Genomic DNA, 12,046 nt, shown 5'->3' with positions numbered 1-12,046 from the left:
CTCAAGTTTTCCATTTGCTACCTCTACAAGCATACTCTCCTTTAAAGGAACTAATGACCAATTTATCTTAGAGCAAAAGTGTCTACATACATAACTTCTATCGGTACCAGTATCAAATAGGACATAAGCTAATAGATTATTGATAGTAAATATACCTGTGATCAAGTTGGAGTTCTCACGGGCATCCCTTGCGTTTACATTGAAAGCTCTGCCACGCGGTGGTCCACCATCCTTTCGCTTGTTGGGACATTCATTTCTGAAGTGGCCCGTCTGTCCGCATTCATAGCACTTCCTCGGTCCAGTAGGGTTTGTATTCACATTCAGGGTGGTGATCTGGCAGTCTTTGCCAATATGCCCAGTCCTTTTACATTTTTAGCAGACCACGTTGCAGTACCCGGTGTGATGCTTGTAGCATCTCTTGCACTGCGGCAGACTACCCTTGTAGTTAGAGTTCGAGCTAGTGTTCGGGTTGGGGTTCCTCCCATCGTTGTGCCTCTTAGCGGGGTTTTGTTCAAAGACTTTCCCCTTGTTGTTGTCCCACTTACGCTTCTCACTGCTAACCCCCGATTCGGATTTTGCCTTTTCCGGTTCATCGCTGATAATTTGGTTCATTAAGGTGTGCGCCATGCGCATTGCTTCCGGGACATCAGCTGGTTTTGAATAGGTAACATTTCCCTTAATGGTCTTAGGAAGTCCCCACAAGTACCTTTCCATTTGCTTAAACTCCGGGGTAACCATCGTGGGACACATCAGTGCTAATTCCAGATACCTACGATTGTAGGCATCAAGATTGTTTCCTATCACTTTCAGTCCCCAAAACTCAGTTTCCATCTTCTGTATCTCCGTTCTGGGGCAATACTCTTCGATCATAGCCCCTTAAATTCCTCCCACAGGGTAGCATACGCCTCATCAATACCCTTAGCTTGAGCAAGTGTGTTCCACCAGGTTAGTGCGCCGTCTGACAGAGTACATGAGGCATACTTGGTTTTGTTCGTCTCTGAGCAGTTGCTTACACGGAACACCAATTTTAATTTCTCAAACCACCTAGTGAGACCAACTAGCCCCTCAGTACCACTAAAGTTGCGGGGCTTGAAGCTTTGGAATTCCTTATAAGTACACCTATTACGAATGGGCTGGTTAACTGGTGGGGCTTGGGGGTTCATTTTCGCTAAAGCTGCGGCTACTCGTTCAGTGATCATTTCTTCGATCTGTGCTGCTGTGGGCATTGATCTTCCGTTGGCCATTGATGTTCTAAACAAAAATTTCGACTCAAGTAAAAATCCAGTATTCAAATAATAGTACAGTATATGGTAACCAACATGGAATCAACACAACACATGCTAATTAAGTAACGCAAATAGATTCAGATACCACAAAATCATCATACAGTAACGTAAATAGAATACCGTACAAAAGTTAATCAACCCAAAGTTCCATTCATTAATTAAAAGTTGCATACATCCGCATAAGGTTCGTACAATACATGAGTGAAACATGAAACTATAAACGGGATTACATAAAGAAACCTAATACAAAAGCCCTATGGTGACGGTGGGTAAAGTATGTCCATCATGTGGGACACCAGGTCCTCGAGCTCGGTTACCCGAGCACGGAGGATCTCCGCTTCCCTCGTCAGTTCCTCGACGACGGGGGATACTGGTGGGGCAGGCGGTGCCGGTGGTGCAGACAATGCTGGTGGAGCTGGTGGTGCAGACGGTCCGGCACCAGAAGTAGATGCTGCATAACGGGGAGCCTTATGTATGAATGGATCAGCAGGATACGGCACAAGCCGCTTACGAGAGGTAACTCTAACCTTCAGTCCACGTGCATTAACGAACGACCTACCTCCGTTAACCCCTGGAATAACGGTACCATCAAAACGATACCGCTTATTCGGCGGGATAGAGGGTGGCTGCACGGGCGCCTCCTCAGGGTTCTCGTCGAAATCCTCGTCGCTAGAGTCGTCAGATGATGAGTCGTCGGAATCATCGGAAGGTGGATGTGCTCAGCCAGTAGTCATCAGTCGGTATCTGCCGGGTGGAATCGGCACAACTCATCCATCAGGAAGGCGTCTAGCCCAATGATTATACTCATTACGGAACGGAACGTCCCCATATTCCCCAGGAATCACAGCACCACCGGAATGGTGCTGTGGCTCCGAGGGTCCTGGGATGAGTGGAGCTGGAATCTCCGGTGGATCCTTATGTCCGTCTGAGATGATCACTGGGTCGGGTGTGTGGCTACTGGCTCCAGAGGACTAAGCGCCAGAGTCACTGGAGGGTAAAGAGGACGGGATCTGTGAATCGACAACAATGACAGGCGATGTGGCAGATGAGTTTGAGTCGCTCTCCAAAATGATAACGGGCGGGACATCCGACATCTGAACAAGGAAAAATAATTTTTTCCATGTCAGTAAGTCATAAAGCAAGCACGTATTAGGCAAAATAACTACGACAGTCTAGATCATCTATAACAGTAAGTAGCATGGCAATAACGACAAGTATCATGCAATCGAAAGCAGATAGTAGCATGCAGTAGTGAAAGCAAGTAACAGTATGCGGTATATAGCAGTAAAAGTAAGCAGCAACATGCAGCAAGTTTCGCAGAAACAAGTAAACTAGCAAGTTGTAGATTAGTAATATTAGTGAATCCTACTCGGCCCGGTCTAGACTCACTAATGCAACCTAATTCCCTACAACGAATGCTCTGATACCAAATGTGATGCCCCGTACAAAACCATCGTGTACGAATCATCAACAACAGGATCATTACAAGGTCAAATACTATATGCAGTTTCAAAATAAGTTTGCATTCATGAAAATAGGTGACGTCTTAACCAACGTCAAATGTTTAACATACGAAAGTGTGCTTCTATGAATAGAAGGCATTAATAATAGTACGTGACCCATAGTTCGTTACAAATCATTGTTTCAAAAGTAATAAAGTTTGTGAATGCAAGATAAACGTTTCAAGCGAAGACATCTCTAATAAGCACAGCGGGAGTCTACAAAGCATGACAACTACTGCGGAAGCAATCAAACCTTAAGCACCTAAGAAAAACACGCTTAAAACGTCAACACAAAGGTTGGTGAGCTATAGTTTAAGTATAACAGTAATGTAAGGAGGCCACGAGATTTCAGTGTTTCAAAACAGTATGAAAAGTATATGTATAACCGTGGGCACTTGGTAACTAACATAACATAAATAACACCCCCTAAAAGTACACTTGGCGAGTGCGTATGTTTACAAAGTATTAAACACCCGTTAAATGCTAGCGCTACTAGCCCGAGTGGGGATGTCAAACCCTATGGATCCATATCTCAGATTCGCGTTCACCGGTTCAAAGACCAATAACTAAACGTTACCGAGCTAAGGGGAATCTTATGCCGTTGTATAACCCACACATATATAAAGCTTAAGTACTCATGCCTAGTATGTAAAATATAAAATGCGCATGTATTCTCAGTTCCCAAAATAGTTAAAGTAAAAAGGGATGCTATAACTCACAGTGGAAAGTAGTAAAAGTCGATACGCGAGAAAGTAAGCAAGTAGTTGGTCCGGAAGGTCCTCAACCTAAGTCAAAAGTTATTAAGTCAGTAAATCGTTCCCAAAGGTTTCAAAGTATGTAAATTAGGTCTTAAGTATCATCATCATTCGTCATTAATCAAAAAGTGTAAAGTAAGTTTTAAGTCAAGACTAGGGTTTGAAACAAGGGCTAACTTCGTTCAGTCGCCAAGACCTCTATACAAAATTAAATGGGGTGAGACCAGTGGCTATATCTCCGTATGTGAGTACCCTAGAGGCTGACCAATTTCCAAAACCAAACTCGTCTTCGTTTGACCGCGGTGATGGTTTAAGTGCGAGTAGGTCAGAAATTTCAGCACAACGTTAATAGGGTGTAGTGACTTTCGGGAGGCCATAGATCCTAAACCGTAACTCGGATTAAGACGAGGTCTAAACGAAAAATCATCTACTCGAACCAAAATAACTGAAAATCAACTTTCAAGTAGCCCAGATGGTCTGATCAGTTCCAGAAACATTAAGTAAAGGTGTTCCAGTGGGTTCTTGGTGCTTGATGCTCATCACGGTTCTCATCCTTGATGCGTATAGCTTCAAGTGTACAACTCGTTGATGTGTTTGCATCATCTTAACCAAGTTTTGACCATCATAACACTTGTGTATGTCTAAGATATGTAGTACAACTCATTTAAGTGTTGTAAGTAGTTTGATGAACCAAAGTTACATCAAGATCTTAGATCCGACACATACATGAGTTCTAATAGTAATATAAAGCTATAAACTTGAAAGTAAACTAAATAAACAAGATCTTAAGTTGTAGAACATAGTTCTTAGTTAGATCTTGAAGATCCTAGACCCAAAAGTCTAGATCTAAAGTTCTTAAGTTAAACCCTAAGTTATATAACTTGGATCTTAACTTTAATGAAACCATAAGTCATGGAACTTTGGTTTTAATCTTGTAATGTGTATGTAAGCTTATAAGCTCTTGTTTACAACAAAATTAGAAGACCATAAGCTATAGAAACTTAGATCCAACTCAAGTATATGAAGTTATAACTAAAAAGTTATACTTCCATGTTCTTGAACTTATAAAGTTAACTTTAGTTTCAAGAAGTATGAGATCAAGATTAACTAGTAATACTTGACCAAGCTTAACAAGAATTACGAATTTAAACATGTACAAAAAAAAGGAAGAAATAAGTTAAATCTACAAGTAATAAGTTCATTATTGTTCATACTAGGAAGATTCAAGCCAAGGCTTGGATCTTTAAGAAAGTAAACCTTAAGTTTACAAACATGAACACAAGTATGATTTATAAAGTTCATGAACTTTTCTTTTAACAAGTTTTATGGAGGAATCAAACTATAAACTTGATCCTCTTTGGTTCTTGTATGTTCTTGTATAAACAAGATAATATGAAGAATAAACTAGAAAGTTTGATTCTTACAACTAGTAAGTAAACAACAACAACAAAAGAACAAGTAACAAAACAAGCAAATGATGATGATATTCATGTTTATGTTTCGGTTTTTAAAAGAAAAAGAAGAAGAAAGTAAAGTTTGTTCACTTACAAACTAGAGAGAAAAGCTTGGAGAAAGGAAAGTGTAAGTAAGTGTGTGTATAAAAATGAGGAAACACAAGTGAATAAGTAACCAAAAATTGAAAACAAAACTCCCTCCCACACCTCCTAAGGCCAACGGTTTACAAGGCAAAAGGGGCAAGGTCAAAATCTACTTTCATGCATGGGGAGGTGTTGAGAGCTTGAAATGGTATTAAAGCTAAATGGTATGGGAAAAAGGTGTAAGTATACATGTAACTAGTCTCCAACTAAATCTTAATTAATCTAATTTTGTCTTAATGAAATACTTGCATAATAATGGGCTAATTAGTCCATTAAGGAAGTAGGGTGGGCTTCCAAGTCCATTAATACAAGCCCAAGTCCAAGTAAGCAACAAATTACATAAAAGCCCAAGTAATTAACTAGTAACATTAGTTAATTAAAAATGATTAATAATAATTAATCATGAATGTAAATAATATTCAAAATATTATTCGTGTAAAGTATGTGTGTCACAAAGACAAGTCAGGCCATGAAAAGTTAAATACGGTAACAAGTAACACGTATAAGAACACGTTTATTAAAACACAAGCATTAATAATAAATTATAAATAATTAAACGTTGGAAAAACCAGGTTCATTACATGATGTTTGTTTAAAAGGAAAACATTGTTCGTTGAAACGAACATGTCGAGCAATGTAAAGATGATTAGTTGTAGGATCTAAGCATCTATAACCATGATGAGAGGGGCTGTACCCAAGAAAGACGCAAGCAATGGAACGAAAGTCCATTTTGTGTTTATTGTAAGGACGGATATGTGGAAAACATTGAGAGCCAAAAACACGTAAAAATGAGAGATCTGGTGATCGCTTAAATACATGTTCGAAAGGAGATATCGAAGAAGAAGTACGAGAGGGCATACGGTTAATGAGATAGACAGTTGTATCAAATGCAAAATGCCAGAACTTTAATGGAACACTCGCCTGTGATAGGAGAGTGAGACCAGTTTCCACCACATGTCAGTGTCTTCGTTCAACTAAACCGTTTTGTTCACTGGTATGAGGACATGAACGACGATGGAGAACGCTAAGAGAGGTGAAAAATTGTGATAGATTTCGGAACTCACCTCCCCAATCTGTTTGTACAGATTTGAGTTTAGTGTTGAACTGTCGTTCAACAACAAACATGAGTTGTTTAAAAATATTGTAGACATCAGATTTATGTTTTAAAGGAAAGATCCACATATACCAAGAAAAATCATCAACTCAAAGTAAGAAATACTTATGACCATCAGATGAAGTAATGGGTGCTGGACCCCAAACATCACAAATTAAGAGATCAAACATACGAGTACTTTTGTTATTAGAAGAATACAAATGAAGTTTTGATGATTTCCCAATGTGACATGAAGTACAAAAGGAATCCAAACTTTTATTGAAAACAGGAAGTTTATACTTACACAACATAGTACGTAAAAGTTGGGAATGTGGATATCCAAGCCTTTGATGCCAGATATCTGATGATGCACGAAAAGTAGTGAAAGCAACTTTTGGGAGTTTCCGTATGTCAGGAAGATTTATTGAGTAGAGCCCGTTGTTACTAGGGCTCGTAAGGATGGAATTTCGTGTAAACTTGTCCTTTACAAAAAAAAAAAGGTAGAGTGAAATTCAAAAAAGACATTATTATCATGGGAAAATTTTTGAACGGAAAGAAGATTTTGTTTGATTTGAGGAACATGAAGAATTTTAGTAAGTGAAAAGTTTTTAGAGGGCGAAGAGAGAAAAGTTGAACCATATGAAGTATGGGTAAACCCTTACCATTGCCAACATGCAGTGCATCCTCACTGTTATAGGGCTCGAAGTTGTCAAAGCTGGAAGTGTCACGAGCAACATGGCTATTTGAACCAGTATCTAGAAGCCATGAGTTGGATCGTTGTGACCGATAGTCAGCAGTGTTTGCTGAGTGTTGTTGTTGTCTTGGTCTTATGGTTGTGGGGTCTCGATTAGGACACTGAGATGGTATATGTCCAATACCACATCTTATGCACGTGCCATAAACAGTATTCTGGTTTGATGCCCACGAAAATGAATTCATGTTACCCCCAATTTGTCGATTGAAAGAACCACGTCCACGACGATTGTTGAAGCCACATCCCCGAGAGTTTTGAGGACGACAAGTAAAGAAGGATTGAGCCGATGGCTAATTCATTTGCTCGATACTCTTAAATCATTGGTAGAAATAAAGAAAAATTAGCTAAAAGTTCTCAATTACTATATTTTAAATCGATGGTAACCTAGCACTGAGTTGGCCATTCCTGAATGTCAAGAAATGTAACGTTCAATTCCTGTTAGTCATCAGTCTTAATGATGATATGGAGCTAAAATGACAGTCAAAAAAGTTTCAGTCGGGCCTCAACTTCAAGATAAATCGATCTATAAGTGTAGATTTTGATTTCACATTCAAAAAAGGCTAGCTTAAAGTTTTGCAAAGAAGAGCCCTGCGAGCCTGAAACTATAAAACGTACAAGTATCCCAAAACTAACAAAAACCAACCTAAAAAACCAATATCTAAAACCGAGTCCGCTTAACAACAAAAAACATGGAACTAAACACTAAGAAACTGAACAAACAAACCAAACTCTAAAACATCAACACCACGATAAAACAAACATAAACCAAACACAACCGAAACATCATAAACAAAACAACGAACCACCAACTCATAAAACAATTAGGTCTTATTTGTTTTTGAAGATGTATTTGTCTGAAGATCTGCGGACCATGTTTGTAAAGAATATGTGACCTAAAGGTCTGTATGCTGAATAGTGAAGACTGTTTATTTTTATGTCTGCAAAATAACGTAATCCTGTCTGCAGCACTTAGAAGCATATTTATAAGTCCGCGAGATTGCAGACAAAACAAGATATTATTTTATCTTATTTATTTATAAAAACAAATAGTCTTCAGTAAAATGTCTGCAGGCGCGTAGACATAAGACATAATAAGATTTACAAAAATATCACCGCGTCATTATTTACAAGATTTCACTACTTCTTTTGAATTACAAACTTTTGTACATTTAAAAGTATCATATTACATAGTGACGTTGTTCAATGTTCACATATTGATAATTAAAAGTAAAAAAACTACTCTGTATAAAAAAATATAATAATAATAAAAAAAACATGTTAAATTAAAAGATTATATATAATCAATGGCGGAGACAATAGGGTGGCTTAGGGGTGCTCAACCACCCCCCAACTTGCTCATTCAAAATAAATACTTAGTATCTTAGTTTGAGAAAATTATCTTAACCAATCGGTCCAATAGTCAATTAGTAATCTTACATTTTTTATATTAGCTATTCTATATTTTATTAGCCCAAGCTCACAATATATTTAAATGAAATTTCATTTAGAGATTCGACTACTATATTATAGATCTTACTACGCAATATATGAAATAAAATCTGATGTCGTTCCCGAATTTCTCTAAAGGTTCTTTTAATTGTTTTTCTTTAATAATTTACGTTGAAGTTCATATACATTAATTTTTTATTATTTACTACATACTGCTAAAATTATTAATGAAAATTTATTAAATATAAAGGAAAGATAAATAAAAAATGAATGACATTTGTGAATATTCTTATGAAAGAAATGAAAGAAAAACACAAGGATATGAAATTAAAAGAAATGAAGTGAAAGGAAACAAATAGAAATAAAAGGAAACAAAAGGAAATGAAAGGAAACAAATGGAAATAAATGAAACAAAAGGAAATGAAAGGAAACATTAGAGAAATGTAAGGAAATAAATGATATTCACAATGATTTTATTTGACATACTTTACATCTAAAAATAAAACGATTAGAAAGGAAGATTATATTATTTTATTATAACATATAATATATATTCCTATTTTTTATAAATAAGTCGAGCTCTCCATAACTTAAAGTTCTAGCTCTGCCTCTGTATATAATGTTCTTATTTTAAAATATTAAATGTTCACACAAAACAAAAAAAATGTAGATTTAATTTCAAAGGTATAGTCAATATGCATCACTGCCCTAACAAAAGGTATGTAAATACTAGGTTAAGAACTCATAATGCAACTACGATTGTATTATATTATTCATTTTAACATATCGGCGGTTGGTTAACATGGATGACTGATCCAAGAAGTTGTTGCGCGTTGGTTTGAGTAAATCCAAGAACCTCGAGTAGGTTGAATATTCCAAGCTGCCATGTCTCTTTTGAGTTGCAGCAGCTGAACCTTGCCGATCCAATGTACCATTCGGCTATATCATATGTATATCTGCTGATATATGAATGTGTGTTGTAACATTTAGTATATAACCATACTGTAAAAGATCCAGCTAGAAATGTTGAAAGCTTAGATTGTATTACAATGACGAAGGCCGGTGGAAAAGATTTCAATTACAATGCCATCGATTGAAGTGGCGGCAGTGAGTCTTGTTTAAATTTGCTCGGTTTTAAAGAAGTTAATAAACGTGCATATATTCATTGGAATGGATCAGAGCATGGTAAAAGAAGAATTGTAACAAGTTGCACATCAAGATGTGGTGTTGTAATATAACGCCCTTAAAACCCACTTTCGAAAACGCCAAATTCTTTTTTTTTTCGTGCTTACCAAGTACACTAAGCACGAAAATCTCGTGCTTACTAAGAAGACCTAGCACGAAAATCTCGTGCTTACTAAGAAGACCAAGCACGAAAATCTTTTGACCCATTTGGATATTTGACCCAAACCAAATACCACTTGTTTTAACATCAAACACATTTCACTTCAAACACTTCAAAACTAACATTTTGTCAAGTTCACATGTTCATCAACAATATATAGGTTCAATTGACCCATTCCTAACATAAGTTTTAAGCTTGACCCAATTCAATTTACCAACAACAAAACATTAACCTTTGGCGTCAATACAAGCGGTTATCAAAGCATGATTCTAAAAGAGACTTGCACACCACTTACTATATGCCAATGCTCCTCTAGTCCCTTGCCGATCCATTTCATCCTCGATATCTTTTTGCACCTTTAAGAACACATAACAACATAAAGAGGGTAAGCCACATGCTTAGTGAGTTATAGGCAAGTAAAATGGTAATCATAACAGAAACATAAACATAGCTCTTCAACCCGAAGGTTGCATTCTTGATTCAGACTTGATCATCTCACTTCATAGGCACAACTCTTAGCTTATAACATGACATGGACATAGTCCAAGCTTAACACATTAACATAGATGTAAATCCAAGCTTATCACATAACATGGACATCGTCCAAGCTTATACATAACATGGATATAAATCCAAGCTTATCACATAACATAGACATTGTCCAAGCTTATACATAACATGGATATAAATCCAAGCTTATCACGTGACATGAACATAGACATAAAGTCTAAGCTTTTCACTTTGACATAGACACAAAGTCTAAGCTATACATTTTGACATAGACATAAAGTCTAAGCTTTACACTTTGACATAGACATAAAGTCTAAGCTTTACACTTTGACACAAACATAAAGTCTAAGCTTTTCACCTAGTGAACTTGATCGACACCCTCTTGCACGGATGCAATCCGGGAGCATCAAGTCACTCATAGCATCATATCTGATATTCATAACAAACCATGAGTACACTTTCATATTTAGAACTCAAAAACATAGAATAATTTATAAACACCCCTTTCTGCCTAACTTGTGATCATGGAACTCTATGATCACCCTTGACCCGCCCATATTACCCCCATAACTCACCTTTGCCACTTGTCGATTTGCATCCAAGTTTGATTCCTTTCCTTGATTAGCACCTAATATACAAAATGCTAATCTTGTCATTTCGCATTAATCATACTTTTCCTTTAATCTTTACAAAGTTAACTTAATTACTTAACATCATACATTTCATATATATTCTCGTGCCTTATTTATTTTATTTTTTTCATCATTCTTGTTCATCTTTATTTTCTAATCTTATACAATCATAACTAAATTAATCTCAATTAATTAACCTCATTTCATGCACAACATAACTTACTAGTCTTTAACCTTCTTAATCCCATTTTTACCGTTAACAACTACTACTACTATATTGTTTCATTACTCATCATAAACTCCTTATCCATAACATTTCTTGTTAAATTACAAATTTCACTTTCATTGAAGCATTTTATCAAACACCTTATGTGCACAAAACCATATTCACCGATTTCATAATCTAAGAAATCATCTTTTCCATCATTCATCATCTATTAGCTAGTTTATAGATAAACATATGCCATAACATCATAAAACTCGTATTCATACATAATTACACTATAAACCCATCATAATTTAACACAATACCTCCATTTTATAAACAAAAACTCATTTCACAAGCACTTCAACTCTTGAATTCGATTTCCAACTCATACAAACATAAATCCTACTATCATTCATAGAATATTCATCAATTAAACATAAACATATGTAAAACTTCAAGTTTTCAAATCATACCTCAAGCCTTAACTTTGAACTAACAAAATAATATGAAAATAAAGCTAGTTTCTTGCTTCCACCATGACTACCATACCTCTAGTTGTTTATATTTGAGTTGCAAGAGATTTAATCACTTAAATCACCCTAACTTTCTTTCTTTTTCTTTTCTTTCTTTCTTTCTCAATTTTTTCTTGAACTTTCTCCCAATGAACTAGAAGCTTCAATACTTATTTAATATATTTTTACTTTCACTAGTTAACAATTAGGTCCCTCCACACCATTACATAGTTTAGGTGGTCCTTCTCAATAACTAACCATCACATTTCATACTTTGCAAGACTAGTCATTTTTAACAAAATGAATAACTTGAAATTTTGGAATGTTACATGTAAAGATTCTTTTTATTTACTATTTACATATGTAATAATAAAATGTAATGAAGCAACCATCATAATTGCA

General features: G+C 36.2%; 1 long non-coding RNA gene across 1 annotated transcript; it reads right to left on the bottom strand.

Annotated features, from left to right (window-relative positions):
* Positions 1 to 10,700: 10,700 nt before the first annotated feature.
* On the bottom strand, positions 10,701 to 11,757 carry LOC139867148 (uncharacterized). Its single transcript, XR_011765763.1, has 3 exons — positions 11,682 to 11,757; positions 10,868 to 10,920; positions 10,701 to 10,721 (listed from the first exon to the last, which is right to left on the bottom strand). It is a non-coding gene; the product is annotated as an uncharacterized lncRNA (long non-coding RNA).
* Positions 11,758 to 12,046: the final 289 nt, after the last annotated feature.

Source organism: Rutidosis leptorrhynchoides, chromosome 9, assembly GCF_046630445.1.
Source record: "Rutidosis leptorrhynchoides isolate AG116_Rl617_1_P2 chromosome 9, CSIRO_AGI_Rlap_v1, whole genome shotgun sequence".
NCBI lineage: Eukaryota > Viridiplantae > Streptophyta > Magnoliopsida > Asterales > Asteraceae > Rutidosis > Rutidosis leptorrhynchoides.
The sequence above is the reverse complement of the archived record's forward strand: the minus strand, read 5'-3'. Positions and strand labels throughout refer to the sequence as shown.